Source organism: Herpailurus yagouaroundi, unplaced genomic scaffold, assembly GCF_014898765.1.
Source record: "Herpailurus yagouaroundi ecotype Mexico unplaced genomic scaffold, PumYag 29, whole genome shotgun sequence".
Taxonomy (NCBI): Eukaryota; Metazoa; Chordata; class Mammalia; order Carnivora; family Felidae; genus Herpailurus; species Herpailurus yagouaroundi.
This window is the reverse complement of record NW_024412377.1, coordinates 87043422-87062729: the sequence shown is the minus strand read 5'-3', so window position 1 is coordinate 87062729 and position 19308 is coordinate 87043422. Positions and strand designations below refer to the sequence as shown.

At 37.2% G+C, this 19308-nt stretch overlaps 1 protein-coding gene across 1 annotated transcript in view; it reads left to right on the top strand.

The window, feature by feature from the left end:
• POLR3G (RNA polymerase III subunit G) overlaps positions 1-19308 on the top strand; it is a 103602-nt gene that overhangs the window by 24748 nt on the left and 59546 nt on the right. The gene's annotated exons all lie outside the window — the stretch shown is intronic.

The window sequence follows — 19308 nt, the reverse complement described above, 5'->3', positions numbered from 1 at the left end:
TCTATTCTTATTTTCCATAACAATGACAGCAGGATCTGTAGTTACCTGAACCCTTGACAACAACTGGGGGAGAGGCTACTTCAATGAGGATGAGTATGCACAGTTATACCCCATCCTTCTTACCTCTTGTACACTGCCCAGGGGTGGCATGGTCATCATAGCCATGGAACCCTTTTCAGAATAGAAGTTTTATCATTTTATACAGGGTTTATAAACTGTATCTGTCCCTCTGTCTACTTTATTGTCTCTCCTCTGGACTTTTATATCTACCACAGAAGATATCATAAAAAGACATCCTTTAGTTGTCCCAGGCTGGGATAGATTCTGTCATGTCACTTTCTTAAGTTTTTTAAAATAATGTTTATTTATTTTTGAGAGAGAGAGAAAGCACGCATGAGCATGAGCATGAGCAGGGAGGGGCAGAGAGAGAGGGAGACACAGAGAAGCAGGCTCCAGGCTCTGAGCTGCCAGCACAGAGCCCGAGGCTGGGCTTGAACTCACAGACCACAACATCATGACCTGAGTCGAAGTCGGATGCTCAACCAACTGAGCCACCCAGGTGCCCCGCATCATGTCACTTTCTTGACCAATGATGAGAAAGGATCTCTATTTTGCTAAATTCAGCACAAGTCATTATGGTCCCCTAAGCATACAAATGCTTTTTAAAAGTGGAATCAGAATACTTGGAATTTTTTTTAAGTTTTTTTTTTTTTAATCAAGATACTAGGTACGTGATGATCTGAAAATTCAAGGGGAACCTGGAAAAATCTCTACCACAGTCCCGTGGAGTCAGAATATCTTTGTAAACTATTGTCTCCATGGTGTTATTAGAAATGAAATAGTTCTTTAATACAACAGAGCAAATCTGTTTTACATAAGACTATAAAAATATATCAATGCAGAAAATAGATGGTAATATCTGTGGATTTTCTGTTTATCTGTATTGTAAGTAAAATTCTGCTGGACTTATAAGTATACTTCTTATATGTTTAAATATCAAAGCTTTTTGGATTGGAGTTTTCTAGAAATCCAATTATTATTTTGTAATCAAAGCCAATGATAAAATAATATTTTATTCAATGGAATATTCTTTAAAAGCTAGTTTTGCTGTAATGGAACTATTAAATAAAAGCAAAGGATTTTGGTATAAGATTCTACCTTTAGACCATACATAATATATACCTATTCATTTTATCTTGTACCTTTTTAAAATTTGATATGAACTATTAATTTGATCACTTGATTTTATGATTTGGTTTGGGTATTTAACAATTCCTTCAGTGAAACATTGCCTTTAAATGTATTTTCTTCGGGGCGCCTGGGTGGCGCAGTCCGTTAAGCGTCCGACTTCAGCCAGGTCACGATCCGTGAGTCCGTGAGTTCCGTGAGTTTGAGCCCCGCCTCAGGCTCTGGGCTGATGGTTCAAGCCTGGAGCCTGTTTCCGATTCTGTGTCTCCCTTTCTCTCTGACCCTCCCCCGTTCATGCTCTGTGTCTCTCTGTCCCCCCCCCCCAAAAAAGTATTTTCTTCAATTATGAAAGGATCTTTCCCTGTTCTAATTCATATCCTAATCCTACTGAGCTTAATAAATAGGGAATATAACCTAAAAAGAAAAAAAGAGTAGCCACATCTAGAACCTTAATTTGAAAAAAATATATATTAATGATTGCTTTCTAAAAATGAATGCTTTTTTATTTAGTGCTACACAAAGGAAAAATTAATGGAAGTTTTAGGAGAAAAATTATTTTTCTGAATTTCTTCAATTAAACCACTAGATGGCAATATCTTTGTTTCTTTGTGATTACACTAGACAAATGGCTCTTGAGGAAAACACAATCATATGTTTTAAAGCTCTGACCTCAGCTACCAAATTGCTGTTCCTAAATGTTACAGAGAGAAAACTGCAGAAGAGAAAATTCCAGTCCAGTTAAAGAATATTGTGTTTGGGTTGTAGTCAATTAATGTTCTTCCTTAATAACCAGAAAACCACTGGGTCACTCAAGTGGAAAAGGAACAGCTTTACTTTGTAGCACACAAACTTTCAAGATTCTAGGCTTGCAAGGAGACTAGGTACAGAAAGACACTACTGAAACAGCATTCTTGAATCTGTCTTCATTACTTTCCACTTACTTTTTTTTTTATTTATCACCTAATTTCACCATCTCTAAAATTTCTTTTTCCTCCTTGTGAATTAAAAAACACAGCCAAGGGTGGAAGGAAGGCTTCGAGGGCAGATAAACCTTCTGGAGGAGATTCCTTTACCACAGATAATTTTGCTTACTACATGCAAAAACTATAGTCCCTATACTTAAAATATCCATTTTACCTCAAGATTATTACCACCAATTTTTGTGTAATTTAAGTTTACATATTTAGTAACCTGTCTGAATTTCTTTCTATTTGGACCTATTGAAATGTAATCAAAACATCAGGTCTTTAACTGCTATGGTATAATGTTCAAAAAGAAACAAATACTTTTTACTGTCATGTAAATATAAAATGAACACGTGAAAGATTTTATTCAACTCATTAGTAATGAGAGAATCAGTTTAAGAAAGTTTTTTTTTTAATTTTTTAGCGTTTATTTATTTTTTGAGACAGAGAGAGACAGAGCATGAATGGGGAGGGTCAGAGAGAGAGGGAGACACAGAATCGGAAGCAGGCTCCAGGCTCTGGGCCATCATCAGCCCAGAGCCCGACGCGGGGCTCGAACTCACAGACCGTGAGATCGTGACCTGAGCTGAAGTCAGACGCTCAACCGACTGAGCCACCCAGGTGCCCCAGAAAGTTTTTAAATATATATACATACACATACAATTAAGAATGCTGAAAAGTATTTGCTAATAGCTGCAAAACTGGTTAATAACCTACAGGGCAATAAAATTTAATCCTTGTGGTAATCTTTTCCACAAGAAGAAATAAATTTTATATCTACAAGACAAAATAATTTGCCTTGCCATGTACAAGAATTATTTGCATTACTATTAGTTTTGTACAACTTAATTTCTACTGTGTGGAAATGTAAAATAACCTCCACAGGATAAAGTGATCAAAGATACACAACCTTATATAATCAGATAATCTCCAGAAGATCTACTAAACTCAGTCTTCTGTTCCTTTCCAAGTAATTGACAATTTTTCCTAACATTACCATTTTTAAAAACAGTTACGTTGTGGGACGAGGTATGTAAAGAAAGAGCTTTATTCCATGTGCTGCCACAAGGAGGCTTTTTCCCCCCACTAGATTTCCTGCACAAATGGTGACCAGGACCAATGATTAAATCAGGGACACTGTCATTAAGATTTGGAATAAGCCCATTAGCAGACAGTGGGCTTCTTTAATTCTAGAAGCAGATGTCAAGAGTTGGTGAGCAAAGAATTGTCCATAAAATAAAGAAGAATAGGAATGACTTGTCTCTGCCTTGGCTCACAATATTTTAAGTGTGATGTGGTGCCACAAAATATACTTGAATGTGGGGATGTCTCCCAATTCCTCCAGAGATTAGATTTGGAAAAAAAGTAAGAATATAGTACATCTCATGAACTAAGTGATTTGCAACCACAAATGCCTATAAGGGAAAGGCAGATAAAAATGACTAAAGTGGCAGGGGGGAGGGGGCGGCGCAGGCAGGATATAACACAGCGCACAGTAGAAGAACTATGATAGGTGGAGAAACTCATGCCCTATCTACAGAGTGAGATTACTATTTGGGTCCAATAATTGGTGCTATATGGAAATACAGATCCCAAAAGGCAGATTTTCAGATATTTGAAGATAAATAAGAAAATCAAATTGTTATATAGTTTCTCCTGACTTTTTTTTAGATGCTGGCCACTTAACCAATAAATATATAAGTAAGTAAATACATATATCCATAAATACATGAATAAACATGATGTGTCTTTTCTTCCCCCAAAAAATTTCCCTAAGAGAATTTTCTAGCATCTCTCTCCCCTATGAAGTCTGTTGAAGGGGCAAACTCTGGGAAGTAAGAGTGTGGTTGGAGATGTAGTGACAAGAATTGAACTGCAGTGATGACCAGGTAGACAGTAAGTATATGTAAACTGTGTATCTGGAAGCCAACTGGGAGACAACAGAAATGGGGTTCCTTTGGGGGCTTGGACTTCTCATAACTTAGGAAAACCTTGAGCATCAAAGACCATTTATGTCACTTCTTGTCCTTCTCATTCCTGGCTTCAGTGCTGCACAGTGCTGAGTTCACTAAATACAATCAATAAATATTTGCTGATTGACTTGTCATTCAGGTAGCAAGTGAAGTGGAAGGATCAATATAACCTTTATTTTTTGTCAACTTTTTTTGTAACTCAGACACTCTGTGTGTGTGTGTGTGTGTGTGTGTGTGTGTGTGTGTGTGTGTACTGTCTTAATTCCCTAAAATTAGTGGGGAAGGGAAAGTGTAAATGAATTAACAGATTCCAGAATGGAACTGGGGATTTATTATCACCACAGCCTGCTTTACTCCTTTATCCCCTAAAGACTTCACAAAACTATAGATGATGTGTACTTTTACTGGACAGGGCCTCTGTAAAGACAAACACTAGGTATCCATCTACCACCACTACAGCCTATTGGTCCACCTGCAGATACCTGACCTAAACTGAACCAATCAGATTCTTTTTCTTGGGACTTTTGAATACAGATACTGAGCCAATTAGTCAGAAGATGCTAAATACAACCGAAGGGTCAGGGCAAGACCTATAAAGGACAGCAAATCAAAGCCAAGAACAAGAATAATTTGGGGGGGGGGAGCAGAGATGCCACAAGTAAACCCAGAAGCACAGAGAGAAGCAGAGGCCAAGCAACTCTGAGGGAGATGAAATCAAATGTTGGGTTTTTGAAATGGTCAGTTTTCTCCCTTAGATAAACCTCTCGTTACTGAAGCTAATTTCAGTGTATATTTGTTACTCACAACCACACAATTCATAATTCCTGTCTACTAGTTACAGCACTGCCAGATGCAGGAAACCCATCCTTGGCAGACTGGAGAGACCTTGTTAATGTGACCTGAGAACACAGTGTGGTCTCCATGGTGATTCTTACAACTGATTCTCCAGCACTTTTTATCTAAGACTCTGAAGGTTAATTTAAATGTTCCTAAAAAGAAATGAAATAGAACTTCAGGGTCAAATTGAATTTTCCTTGGCATTTCCTATGTACTTCTCTCAGTATACATGTATCTCTATTAAAAATATCAAACTCTTGGTAACTGCCAGGTCTACATGTAAAGGTTGTAATTTTTGCAGTTTTAGCCATAAGAAACATCATTTTAATATCTAAAAATTAGTCCATTTTATTGTCTACTTAATGGTGAGACAGTTTTAAAAGCTTTAAATAACCTATAATAGCTCAATGGAAACAAATCACCTCAATACAAATGTATTCTCCTTGATTCCTTGATCAATGATGCAATTACTTTCTTTTTCTTTTCCTCATTGTATCTCATTTTTTACAATGGCTTACCATTGGGGTAACATGGGGCTTGATCCCACAATCCTGGGATCATGACCTGGGCTGAAATCAAGAGTCAGATGCTCAACTGACTGAGCCACCCAGGTGCCCTAAAACAGTTTTTTTTTTTTTAAAGTTTTATTTATTTAAGTAATCTTTACACCCCAGGTGGGGCTCAAACTCATGACCTCAAGGTCAAGAGTTACATGTTCTTCCTAATGACCTAGCTGAATGCCCCTAAAATAGTTTTTTTTATTTTTTATTTATGTTTTAATTTTTTTAATATCTATTTATGGGAGAGAGTGAGTGAGCAGGGAAGGGGGAGAGAGAGAGGGAGACAGAAGATCTGAAGCAGACTCTGTGCTGACAGCAAAGAACCCAATGCAGGACTCGAACTTAAGAACTGTGAGATCATGACCTGAGCTAAAGTAAGATACTTAACTGACTGACCCACCCAGGCACCCCTAAAACAGTTTTTTTAAAAAGATGTTTTCAAGTCTTTTACAATAGCTTTATAATTATATCTAATTATATCAACTATGTGGACAATTATGTTATACATAATTAAATTTCATTATTATTATTTTGCTATGAACTTGCAGCATAGCAATAAGAACAAACAGACTCCTGTGCCTCTCTACTGCTAGTAACAAGCTTCACTAGACATTAGTTTTAACTATCAGTGAAGTGTATAAGTATTAAATGTTATTGAGCTGGAAAGTACTATTGAAAGCAGTGTTTTAGGGAAATTATTTTAATGGTGGTGCTCAGGTCAGGATTAGTTATTAATATCAACAGTGTACATAAGAATCCAATCATTTGGGGGCACCTGAGTGGCTCAGTTGGTTAAGCATCTGATTTCGGCTCAGGTCATGATCTCATGGTTCATGAGTTCAAGCCCTGCATCAGGCTCTGTGCTGACATCTCAGAGCCTGGAGCCTGCTTCAGATTCTGTCTCTCTCTCTCTCTCTCTCTCTCTCTCTCTCTCTCTCTCTCTGACCCTCATCAGAGACTGCGCTTTGTGTGTGTCTCTCTCTCAAAAATAAATAAACGTTAAAAAAAAAACAAAAAAAAAAAGAATTCAATCGTTTGGAATAATCAGGCTTGCCACATTGAATAATTCTAGCCTAGACAAAGGTTGCCCCCTGAAATAGCCTTCTGCTGGCTTCCTCAGCTATTCATTTCCTATATTACTAAGCACCTACCTTGAGCATGTTTGTCATATACAAAGAGCAACAAGGGGTTAAGTTGGGTAGGAACTGAGTGAGCTGGAATAGAGTAATAGAAGAGATTAGAGAGGTGGGGGGTAGATTGGTAACATCTTATAAAACTATATAGCCCTTCGTTAGGAATTAACTTTTATGGGGGATGAGGAAAAAATTTTTTGAAGTTTTTGTGTAAAGAAGTGATATGATCCACCTTATAAATTTTAAAAGTTCATTTGGGATCCTGGTTGAGAATACACTGTGAGGAGCCAAGGGAAGAGAAGGAAGATCAATAGGAACTTGGTATTGCAACAATTCAGTTGAGGTTTGATAGAAGCTGGGACCAGGGTATTAATGGTGGAGATAGAAATACTCAAACTGTGAATTTGAATTCTATTTTTGAAGACAGAACCAGTAGGACTTGTCATAATTGGGGATATCAGTTAGGAATTGTATTTAGTGGTTAACAACTGAAATCTACCTAGAGAGTATTTTTTTCTTTCTTTTTTAATTTTATGTTTTTAATTTACATCCAAGTTAGTTAGCATACAGTGCAACAATGATTTCAGGAGTAGATTCCCTAATGCTCCCTACCCATTTAGCCCACCTCCCCTGCCACAACCCCTCAAGTAACCCTCCATTTGTTCTTAATTCCAGAAGTAGGCAAACATGTGATGACATGGTAGCTCTCTACAGTTATCGGAACTCAAGTTCCTTCTCATTTTCTGCTTTACCACCACAGTTTTCATTATCAAGGGCATAGATGACTAAGAAGTCCATTCATTGGGTCCTTTTTCATGACTGGAGAAAAGAGGGAGGAGGAGAAGCCAAAAATGTTTTCTATTTAGCTAAGCAGAACCTTTTAAGCAACGTTTCCAAGGATTCCTCTACAACATTTTGACTTAGAACTTTTTAGCTAGAACTTATTCACAAGGCCACACTTACCTACAAGGAATGTCTGGGAAATATAGTCTTTCAGGTGAGAACATTATTACTGTCCCCCCACCAAAAACCCTGGTGTTCTATTACTAAGGAAAATAAGAAGAATGGATACTGGTGGCAACTAGCACCCTTTGCCACGTGGATATGAGACAAATTGAGAGATCAAGGGTGACTAGCAGGAAAAGACTCTTACCCTTTATATGTCATAGACCCCTGTTAGCCCTCCAATGAAGGTTATGACCTGCCCTCTCAGAGCATTGTTTTAAGAATATGAATTAAAACAGTTAAAATTACAAAGGAACTCACTTATATTGAAATATCATTATCAAAATAATAAGACATGTGATAAACACATGTGCTTTCTTCACAGTTGTTCCTATAATTCAAAGCAATGATGGGGACACCTGGGTGGCTCAGTTAGTTAAGCATCCAACCCTTGATTTCAACTCAGGTCATGGTCTCATGGTCATTAGATCAAGCTCCATGTCAGACTCTTTGCTGGATGTGGAGCCTGCCTAAGATTCTCGCTCTTCCCTCTCTCTCTCCTCCCACCTTCTTGCACGTGTGTGCATGCTCTGTCTCTAAAACAAACAAAAAAACCCACAAAGCAATGATGAATATTAAAGGTATTTTGAGAACTCTGTAACAACTGTAATGTAATATAAAAATATCTGTGATTTTTGTTGGTGACAAATCACAGATATTATTATTTATTACCTATAATAATAATTGAGGAAACATTGAATTTCAGTTATAGATTTGTGGTATTATAGATGCACTTTTTCCCATCCAATTTTATAGTCTCCTTGATCCCTTGAAACTTCATGAATCCAAGGATAAGTACTCCTTTACAAAAAATTTCAGCCTCTGCAACTGGAAGGACATGGATGCAATTATTGAGGTTTGAGAGAAAAAATCCACAGTTCGTTTTTGGATATGTTGAATTTGAAATGTCTATTTTACTAGTTAGGATTAGATTCGGTAAAAGTAATAGAAAAGTCCTAAATGTCAGTGGCTAAAATAACATAAACACACAAAAGCCTGACACAGACAGGCATGATGTTCCACAGTGTCATTAAGCCAGGATCCTTCTGTCTTGTTGCCCCACCAGGTGTTTTTCAGTCCCCAAGTTCCCTCTTTGGTGCAAGATTGCTTTGGGACCTGCAGTCATTATATGCATTTTAAATGCCTCCAACAGAATTCTGGCAAACAATAAATATTTGCTAAATGAATACAATAGAGATACAAATGCAGACATCTTCTTAGAAATAATAGTGTAAGGTTTTTTTTTCAATTTTTTTAATGTTTATTTATTTTTGACAGACAGAGACTGTGAGTGGGGGAGGGACAAAGAGAGAGGGAGACACAGAATCCAAAGCAGGCTCCAGGCTCTGAGCTGTCAGCACAGAGCCCAACGCAGGGCTTGAACTCACAAACTGTGAGATCCTGACCTGAGCTGAAGTCAGACACTTAAGTGACTGAGCCATCCAGGCACCCCAGAAACAATAGTGTAAGTTTTAAGAGCAGATGAAAATTTTAAGAAAGAATAGTTGTATCTGTGTGTGTGTGTGTGTGTGTGTGTGTGTGTGTGTGTGTGTGTGTAAAGCATATATATTTGAGATTTTTTTCTTAAAAACTCAATTTTATGCCTAAAAGCTTATGTGTACTTATATGTATACATTCACATGCACCACACTCAGACAAGTAGAAGGGCACACATTTAGAAGAGCTTTACACTTTAATACTCTGCTTTTGCCATCTTGAAATTTTTCATAACTTCTGAACAAAAGACCCCACAAATTAGGTAGATAGTTCTGTGAACAGGATTTTTATTTGGTGATTTGGAACCTTAGATCCATCTTCACATTGTAGTTTGTCTGCTGGAAAAAATGAAGCCATGATAAAATTGAGCAAATGGTCCTGCACTATCAGGAGCGAGTTGGCAAAATTGCAAGTTTTAGCTCCCCCAAAAAGCCTTAGTTACCATCAAATAACATACATTTAAGATACACAAATAGAATTATTCAGCATAAGCCAAACAGGTACCTTAAAAAACCACGTATTGTGACTTGGTGGAATCTAGATTAATACAGTTTTACTGTATTCACCATATTTACTGTAATTCAAAACAAAGAAATTCAACTCCCTTGCTTGTCAGAAAAGCCTCTTGAGTGAAGCTTCAGTGAATCTCCAAGTTTTGAGATTATTCTGTCTATAATGATTGGCACCAAAAAATAAAGTTTAAAAAGAACTTGGCAGGAAGACAAAGAGGCTGGTGGCAGATAAGATTTAAAGAAAAAAAGAGGGGTGTCTGGGTGGCTCAGTTGGTTAAGTGTCTGACTCTTGGTTTCGGCTCAGGTGATGATCTCACGGTTCGTGGGACTGAGCCTCACACCCGGCTCTGCGCTGACGGTGCAGATCCTGCTTGGGATTCTCTCTGCCCCTCCCCTGGCCATGCGTGCACTCTCTCTCTCTTTCTCAAAATAAATAAATAAACATTTAAAAACAAAAAGAAGAAGGATCATGAGAGATTGTATCACCAGGAATGCAGCTGGTTGTTCACCAGCTACCCTTCAGCCAAACATAGGCTGCTCCTCAGCCTCTCACCAATCAAAGTGACTGTCACTATCAGTTCTTTTATTTCTTCCAAGTTTTTATTTAACTTCAAGTTAGTTATAACGTATAGTGTAGTATTGGTTTCAGGAGTAGAATTTAGTGATTCATCACTTACGTACAGCACCCAGTGCTCATCCCAGCAAGTGCCCTCCTTAATGCCCATCACCCATTTAGCCCATCCCCCCACCCACCTCCCCTCCAGCAATCCTCAGTTTGTTCTCTGCAGTTAAGAATCTCTTATGGCATACCTCCCTCCCTGTTATTTTCTTATTTTATTTTTCTTCCCTTCCCTCATGTTCATCTGTTTTGTTTCTTAAATCTTACATATGGCTAAAATCGTATCGTATTTGTCTTTCTCTGACTTATTTTGCTTAGCCTAATATACTCTAGTTTCATCCACATCATTGCAAACGGCAAGATTTCATTCTTTTTAATGGCTGAGTAATATTCCATTGTGTATATATACCACATCTTTATCCATTCAGCTGTGGATGGACATTTGCACTCTTTCCATAATTTGGCTATTGTTGATAATGGCACTATCAGTTCTAACTTGAAGGCCCAGACTCATTCTAACCATGGCTGTTAAAAGATAAACTGAGGCATATTAAAATTTTTAAGAGTTCTTTGAGCAAAAAATCGGTTCCAATAAAGCAGCATCTAATCTAGCAGATAGAAAGGAGCTCTGAGGAGCTGTACAAAAGGAAAGACTTTTATAGTCAAAAGGGAGCTGGAACAAGAAAATTATACCAGGCAAAAACAAAACTAAACAAAACAGATTGGTTATTCCAAAGTTACTTTTCTTTAGGAGGATGAGGGATATCTTGGGGAAGTTACCAAACTAGTGCTGATCAGGTGATTCCTGATTGAGTAGTCTAAGATTCTGTTTCTGGGAGAGCCAAAACTGTAATTAGGTTCAGCCTCAGTTTGTTGACATGGGGATTAGCATAAGCAACTCCATTTTCAGCCTATTGTCTTGTTTTTAACATGACCCAGAGCAGTGATCATATAGGATTAAAATTATAAGATGTTTATGGGGGGAGGGGAGGGATGGTGTAATAAGGCCAAACTTGTAACTATGTCTCTCCCACATTTTTCAGTATCACTGGAAATATTGGTGTTATGACAATTAGCACATTTTTCCTAATTTTCAAGCACCAAGGGGCACCAAATCAAAGTTGGAAACAAATTTATAGGTTTACCTTGAGAAATCTCTGTCTCTGAGACTCAAAATTAGTCATAAAAATTAAATTTTTCTCTGTTTATAGTGAGTATAGAGTAATGGTTAAGAGTGTGGACTTTGCAACCAAACTGCCTAGATTTTAAACCTAGTTCATTTATCTATAAACTCTGTTTTATAGTCCCCATCTGCCAACAAAGGTGTGGAGGGAGGCAAGCTCTTAGTAGTGTCTGTGTTATAGTACCTTGTTGTGAGGAACAAATAATGTAAGTGAAACAAAACAGTTTTAGGCATATGACAAATGTTAAGCAGGCCAGTATGAGAATAAGTCATTTTAAAGGGAAATTTTCAGAAATGGTTAAAATCATGGCTCTGATACAGATTTAAAATGACTGTGTTTCAAAGATTCTATTTAACTTATCCTTTTTTAGAAAAGTTTATTTATTTAATCTCTACACCCAATGTGTATGTATATAGGGGCTCAAACTCATGATCCCAAGATCAAGAATCATATGCTCTTCAAATAGGCACCCCTATTTGACATATTCTTAATGAAAGAACCAGAAAATGTCACAACCGGTTAAAAGGAAAAGTCAAAGAACAGAGATACCTATAGACAAAAAATGTTGAAATGAATTTGTAGAGAGACCTAAAACTTGCTTTCTGGGATGAAAGCATCTCTATTCTCCTTCTGCCAGAAAGAATCTATTTGCATATTTACTCTTCGAAGCCTATTCTTTGAAAGTAGTTTTATTAACAGTACCTATTAATTTGGGAAAATCCTTCATTTTTGAAGTATCCAAAATGTCCTATTGTTTCTGGTCTGCCAAGAAGCAAATTTCTTACCACTTATAAGTTTGGAACTGTCTTGGTCCCTTCGGGCTACTGTTAGAAAAATACCACAGACTAGGTGACTTATAAACAGTAGGAATGTTTTACAATTCTGGAGGCTGTAAAGTCCAAGATCAAGGCAGATTCCATGTCTGGTGAAGGCCTACTTCCTGGTTCATAGACAATCACCTTTCACAGCATCGTTGCATGGCAGATGGGGTGAGAGAACTCTCTGGGATTTCTTTTATAAAGGCATTAATCCCATTCATATAGATTCTGCCCTTGTGAACTAATCACCTTCCAAAGTCCCCATCTCCAAATACCAGAATATTAGCGATTAGGTTCCAACATATGAATTTGGAGGGACAAAGATTTCAATCTATAGTAGGGACTCTGTACGGCAGGCACAGGACAGCTTTCCTGAAGGACTCAGTAGACATTGGGTGCATAAGTAAGGTCAATTTTAATTCCCTTAAAATGGCTTATAATATCTGATTAAATGAGCACTATTCTCAAATATGACATTGTAGGCACAGTCTTGCTTTTGTGAATTCCAATTATCCTAGCAAAAAGGGAGACAGAGTGTCACTGGAACCATGCAAATAACTATATATCACCATGCAAAGTGTGTATATCAATAAGAGTGTTTGAATGTTGGGATTGGGACTGGTCGATGAGAAGCTGATATCTTTTTTTTAATGTTTTCAATTGTTTCTTGTAATGTTTTCAATTTACAAGAAGAGTTTATTAAATTGCTGTGGTCTACCAGGGTGCCTAGGTGGTTCAGTTGGTTAAGTGTCCAACTTCAGCTCAGGTCATGATCTCGTGGTCCGTGAGTTTAAGGTCTGTGTTGGGCTCTGTGCAGAGCCTGCCTCAGATTCTGCCTCTCTCTCTCTCTCTCTCTCTCTCTCTCTCTCTCTGTGTCTCTCTCTCCCTCTCAAAAATGAATAAATGTCAAAAAAAAATTTCCTTTAATTGCTGTGGACTACAGATAGCTTAAGAAGGAAAGAGAAGGCTTCTTTATATGTCTAGCAAATAGAACCTTAAGACAATATCAACAATATTTTAAACAAATAGCCACAATAAAATTTTCCCTTATCACTTTATTTAGTACAATGTAAGAAATTCTTTTTTACTAGATCTTGAGATGTCAGTCTTGTGAAGCCATCTGCTTCTCAACTAAAGGGTTCTAGAATTCTGATTCCAGCCCCCAGTATGCTCTGAAAATTGTCTAAGTGATATCAGGAAAATCCTATACCCAAGAGTCGTGTCTTTGAAGCATCAGTAGTTTGAAGTAGCTGGCACATTCCTTTTCTACTGGGCTCTGAAATGATTCTTCTTTGTTAAATACACAAACTCAGGCCTGTAGCTGATTGTAGATTGCTTGAGGCAAACATAGAATAAAACAAAACTGTTCATAGATGAGAGAGACTTAAAATGGCTATGGCTAATTTATTACTAATAATTTCCAAATTTGAAAGATCTAATGAAAGTTCATAATAAGGGTAATGTAACTGACACAGAAATTGGCTGTTTCTATAACATGAAAAACCAAATAATAAAGCCATTTCCAAAAAAATTGCCAGTGTCTTTAAGGACAATGATTAAGCCTATTTTCAAATAGGTCAGTGAATGTTACACCTGATCCACAAAAAAAAATAGGTGATCATAGTTTTTTTTTTTTAAATATTGTACTATAACATATAATCCTGAGAAATAATATACATTGTATACCAAGAATATTAACTGAAGGTATTCAGTATGTCTGGTATAGGTCCTGGTTTATTTACTTGTTTAAAACTCCCTGGATAAGTCTTATATGCATACCAAATTGAAAACCACTGGCCCATATGATGCTAGATTCAAATTATAAAGTAAGATTTTGGCAAGTAGCATTTAAAAGCATAACTGAAATTATTAATGGTAATTCAGTGTTGCCTTCTTTCATTAGGCAACACTCTGCCAGGTCCCTCACAAATATAGAAAAAGTCAATAGAATTATATTATCGCCATTTTGATCAGAGTTTTACCTAAAGTTAAAACGCATAATGGGAAATGAAGCATTGGCAAATCCCAGGAACATCCCATGAAGTATATAAAAATTTAATCTTGGGAAGGTAAAATGTCTTTCTGATTGGACAACAGTCTTCATGTAACTCATCACAAGTAACCTATCAAATGAACTTGTGTTTTGCTCTGCTGTCTCGGCTGCCCTCTGTTCCATTTAGTCTCTAATGTCTCCAACAACGTACAAATATTTCTTGAGTTTGTAGCCGCATTTTTCATAATAGTCAAAAGGAAGAAACAACCCCAATGTCTATTAACTGATAAATGAATAATCAAAATGTTATATGATCAAATATTATTTGGAAATAAAAAGAAGTGAAACAGTGACACACACTACAACATGGGTGAACCCTGAAAAGATTATACTCAATGAAAGAAGCCAGACTCAAAAGACATCCTGTGTGATTCCATTTTTTTGAAATTTCCAGAATAGGCAAATCCCTAAAGACAGAAAGTAGATTAGTGGTTACCTGAGTCTGGCAGGGAGAGAAAATGCAGAGAGATTGCCAGTAGGTACAAAGATTTTTCTGGGGGGAGGGGGCGGTGATAAAAATGTTCTGGAATTAGATGGTGGTGTTGGTTATACATTTTAGTGAATATACTTAAAACCACTGAAATGTAGGGGGGCCAGGGTGACTCAGTCAATTCACTGTCCTACTCTTGATCCCAACTCTGGTCTTGATCTCATGGCCGTGAGTTCTGCCCACACTTAGCCCTGGAATTGGGCCCCCACGCTGAACATGAAGCCTACTTAAAAAAAAAACAAAAAAAACCAAAAAAAAAAAAAAACAGCTGTGAATTGTACACTTTAACAGAGTGAATTTTGTAGTTTGTGAATAATATCTTAATAATAAACACTTTTTAAAAGACATTGTAGAACAAAGGCAGTCAGTGCATCTGTTTCTCAGCTGGGCAGAAACATGAGAGACCTGTGGTGAATTGTCTCCCATTGTTTCTATCCGAGTACATAGTATTTTTTAAAACATACTTTTCCTTATGTATGTTTTGGACATATTTTTGTCCATATATATTTCTTATAGATTTTTATATACATTTCCTTATATAGTTTAGGTGTATATGCCTGTTATATGTATAGGCATATATGCCTAGGTGTTTAAAAATTATTCTTAGGTGTATATGCCTAACTATATATATGTATATATGCTTCGGTATTTAAAAATTATTCTAAGTACATATTATTATAAACTATACTTTGGAACTCATTTTTGTTCATATAAATGAAGACTATATATTTTTTAATGACTTTCTTATTTTTTTTTTCTATTCTTTTAAGACTATATTTTTTTCAGAGCAGTTTTATGTTCACAGCAAAATTGAGAAGATGGGGATTTCCCTTAAGCCCGCTACCACTGCCTGCATAGCCTCCTTCATCAACATCCCCCATCAGAATGATACATTTGTTACAGTTGATAAGTCTGTACTGAAACATCATAATCATCCAAAGTTCACAGTCTACCTTGGGGTTCACTCTTGACATACATTCATTGGGTTTGGACAAATGTATAATGACTTGTATCCATCATTATGCGTTCCACCTAGTCATCCTTGGCCCCAACCCCTACCCCTAGTAACCATGGGTCTTTTTATTAGCTCTAACATTTGCCTTTTCCAGAATGTTGTATAATTAGAATCATACAGTAAGTAGCCTGTTGAGATTGGCTTCTTTTACTTTGTAATGGGCATTTATGTTGTCTCCGTATCTTTTCATGACTTGATAGCTCATTTCTTTTTTTTTTTTTTTAATTGTTTTAGTGTTTATTTTTGAGAGACACAGAGTGAGTGGGGGAGGGGCAGAAAGAAAGGGAGACAGAGAATCTGAAGCAGGCTCCAGGCTCCAAGCTGGCAGCAAAGAGCCTCATGTGGGGCTCAAACTCACAAACGGGTGAGATCGTGACCTGAGCTGAAGTCGGCCAATTAACCAAATGAGCCACCCACGCACCCCAATAGATCATGTCTTTTTAGCACTGAATAATATTCCATTGTCTACATCTACCAGAGTTTATCCATTTACCTATTGAAGGATATCTTGGTTACTCATCTGCCATCTGTATGTCTTCTTTGGTGAAGACTCTAGGTTTTTAATGTTAATTTCACATATTGCTATTTTGGTAAATTGTCTTACTGTTTGAAGTGGTTTTTCCACTTATTTCCATCTATTCTTTTGTTTTTTCCACAAGATGCTGGCTTTGGTGTATATATTAAAAGTTAAGAGTAGTACACTTTAGAAATCTATGTGCAAGAGAGGCAAGGGAGGCACTGTGGTTGCACACTACATTGTAAGATGATTTCACTGGGCCCTTTCTTTGGGGACCCCAGAGTCAGTATCATCAGGTCTTTCAGGTGTCAAATTTCTAAGAAAAGGATCTTGCCTGGAGGATAGATTTGTCATAACTGCCAACATTCTTTGAACTAGGTTGGAGGACTCTGCAAGTGTGAACTTTAAGTATACAAACTTTCACTGTACATAAACCTTTGCTAAGGGGTGCAAGGGGTGCCTGGGTGGCTCAGTCCATTAAGCCTCTGACTTCAGCTCAGGTCATGATCTCATGGTTCACAGGTTTGAGCCCTGTGTCAGACTTTGTGCTAGCTCAGAGTCTGGAGCCTGCTTTGGATTCTGTGTCTCCCTCTCTCTCTGCTCCTCCTGTGCTCACACTTTGCCTCTCTCTCTCTCAAAACTAAATAAACACTAAAAAAAAAAAAAGATAACAAAAACAGAAAAAAGAAAACCCGTTCCTAAATCCCTTTCTTTTCAAAATAGGACCCAAGGTCCAGTATCCTCTGAATAGAGATTCTGTGTTACTGTCTCTGCAGAACAATCCTATAGACAGGAGCAGATTACACTCTTGTGGGACCTGAAGCATGCACTTTGGGGGCTTTGAGAGAAAGAATAAAAAATAATTTAGTTTTACAAATTAAAACCAAAAAATGATCATCTGAACACATTTCTTAGGCCCCTCTCAGGCCTTGGAAGGGGCCTATGCAAGTACTAGGCACTAAAGCTAAAGATTACTTAACTTCATGCTAAATCTAAAATAATTTCCAATCATCCTTGAGTTGGGGGGATGGAATTACTTAGTAGTGTAGTTAGGGAGGGATTTAAATAAAAAAGACCTTTACCATGATTCCTAGAGGTACCTGGTGCTATCAATTTCTAAGCCTTTTGTGGGGCAGTTGGTGGTGGTTGGGGGGTGGGGGGAGGGTTGTGTTGTGATGATTGTTTCTTGGCTTTCCTCATTCCTGTTTGCGGCTTTCTTGGGTTTACCAAATTAGTTTTCATTCATCTATCAGCCTTTCAGGGACAGAATGATGCTGTTGTCTCCTTTACCATTTTTGGTCTTGTAAGTTTGTGCCATTAAAAAATGATTTTCCCGTCATTTCACTGAATTTCAGAAAGGAGCAGAGGTAAAGCTACATGCTCAGTCTATCACTCTTAACCCAAAATCAGAATGCACCAAATCACAGCCCAAAATTGCACCCTCCCACCCCATAAATGGCTGGAAGCACTCTACACTTTTAGCAGCACAGCATGAAAATATCCACCTACCCTTATACTAATACTTCATATTCTCAAATTTCCCAGTTTTAAACTATCTTATTACTTAAACTTGCATTTCCCGGATTACTACTGAGGTTCAGCATAATTCTGAATGTTTAATGGCCTTTGTGTTTCATCTTCTGTGAATAACCTGCTCATATAATTTACCCATTTTTGTAATAGGTAGTAAAGGAGATTAGAACATGACACCTCAAAATATACCACTTTGGCATACTGAATGACCTGAGGCAAGTGAGAAAAAACAAATATAGGAAGGGTTCCCTTTCTACCTAAAACAGGGCATAAAATTTCCCATGAGAAAAGTGTCCTCCTTATATCAGGAAGACTGGAACATTTTTATCACTGGAAACAGAGGGTTGACACCAAGATTAATCTATATGAACAAACCTGCTAGAATAACCCTGGTCTTTCATTAGTTTCCCTCATCTATTTCCTAGTCATTTTCCCACAGTTTACTAACCTTAGTCCAAACACTCTTCTCTTGCCTGGTCAGTCTCCACAATTTATTGTTCTTTGTTAAAATGGTATGTAAAGTCTCACGCCAATCCACTTCTTTGGGTTTTCATTTCTTATACATAAAACCCTCCTCATCCACATAAACATTTTAATATCAAATAAAATTTATATGCTCCTTTTGTCTTTTGTAAATGTAATCCTTGGGCCCAGCCACAGGACCTAAGATGGGAGAAGAAAGGTGTTCCCACCCTTACAGCAGTTTACCTTTTTCTTATTGATTTGTAGGCATTCTTTTTGGTTGTTTAAAAAAATTTTGCTGGGGGGCGCCTGGGTGGCGCAGTCGGTTAAGCGTCCGACTTCAGCCAGGTCACGATCTCGCACTCCGTGAGTTCGAGCCCCGCGTCGGGCTCTGGGCTGATGGCTCAGAGCCTGGAACCTGTTTCCGATTCTGTGTCTCCCTCTCTCTCTGCCCCTCCCCTGTTCATGCTCTCTCTCTGTCCCAAAAATAAATAAACTTTGAAAAAAAAATTAAAAAAAAAATTTTGCTGTTACACAATTTGTGAATATTTTCTTCTAATTTATCATTTTAACTTTATGGCATCTGAATTCTAGGACATTTGAAATTCTGATGATTTTGCTTTTTTTTTTCCTATATAAAGATCTTCCCTATCCTAATGTCTTAAACATGATTTAAAATTTCAATACACATGTGTTTCCATTTTTCAAATTTAGGTCTTTAATCCATTTGGAATTTATTTTTATGTTGTCAGGGACCTTTTTTCTCACATCAACAATTGGAATATATACCAAATAACTCATCTTTTATCCATTGATTTAAAATGCAATATTTATAACTACCAAAAATTTATATGGGCATTTTCTGGATTCTCCATTCTTGTCCATGGATTTGATGTCTTATTTATTATACATTTTCAAAACTGTACTTCACATAGGGAATATTTATA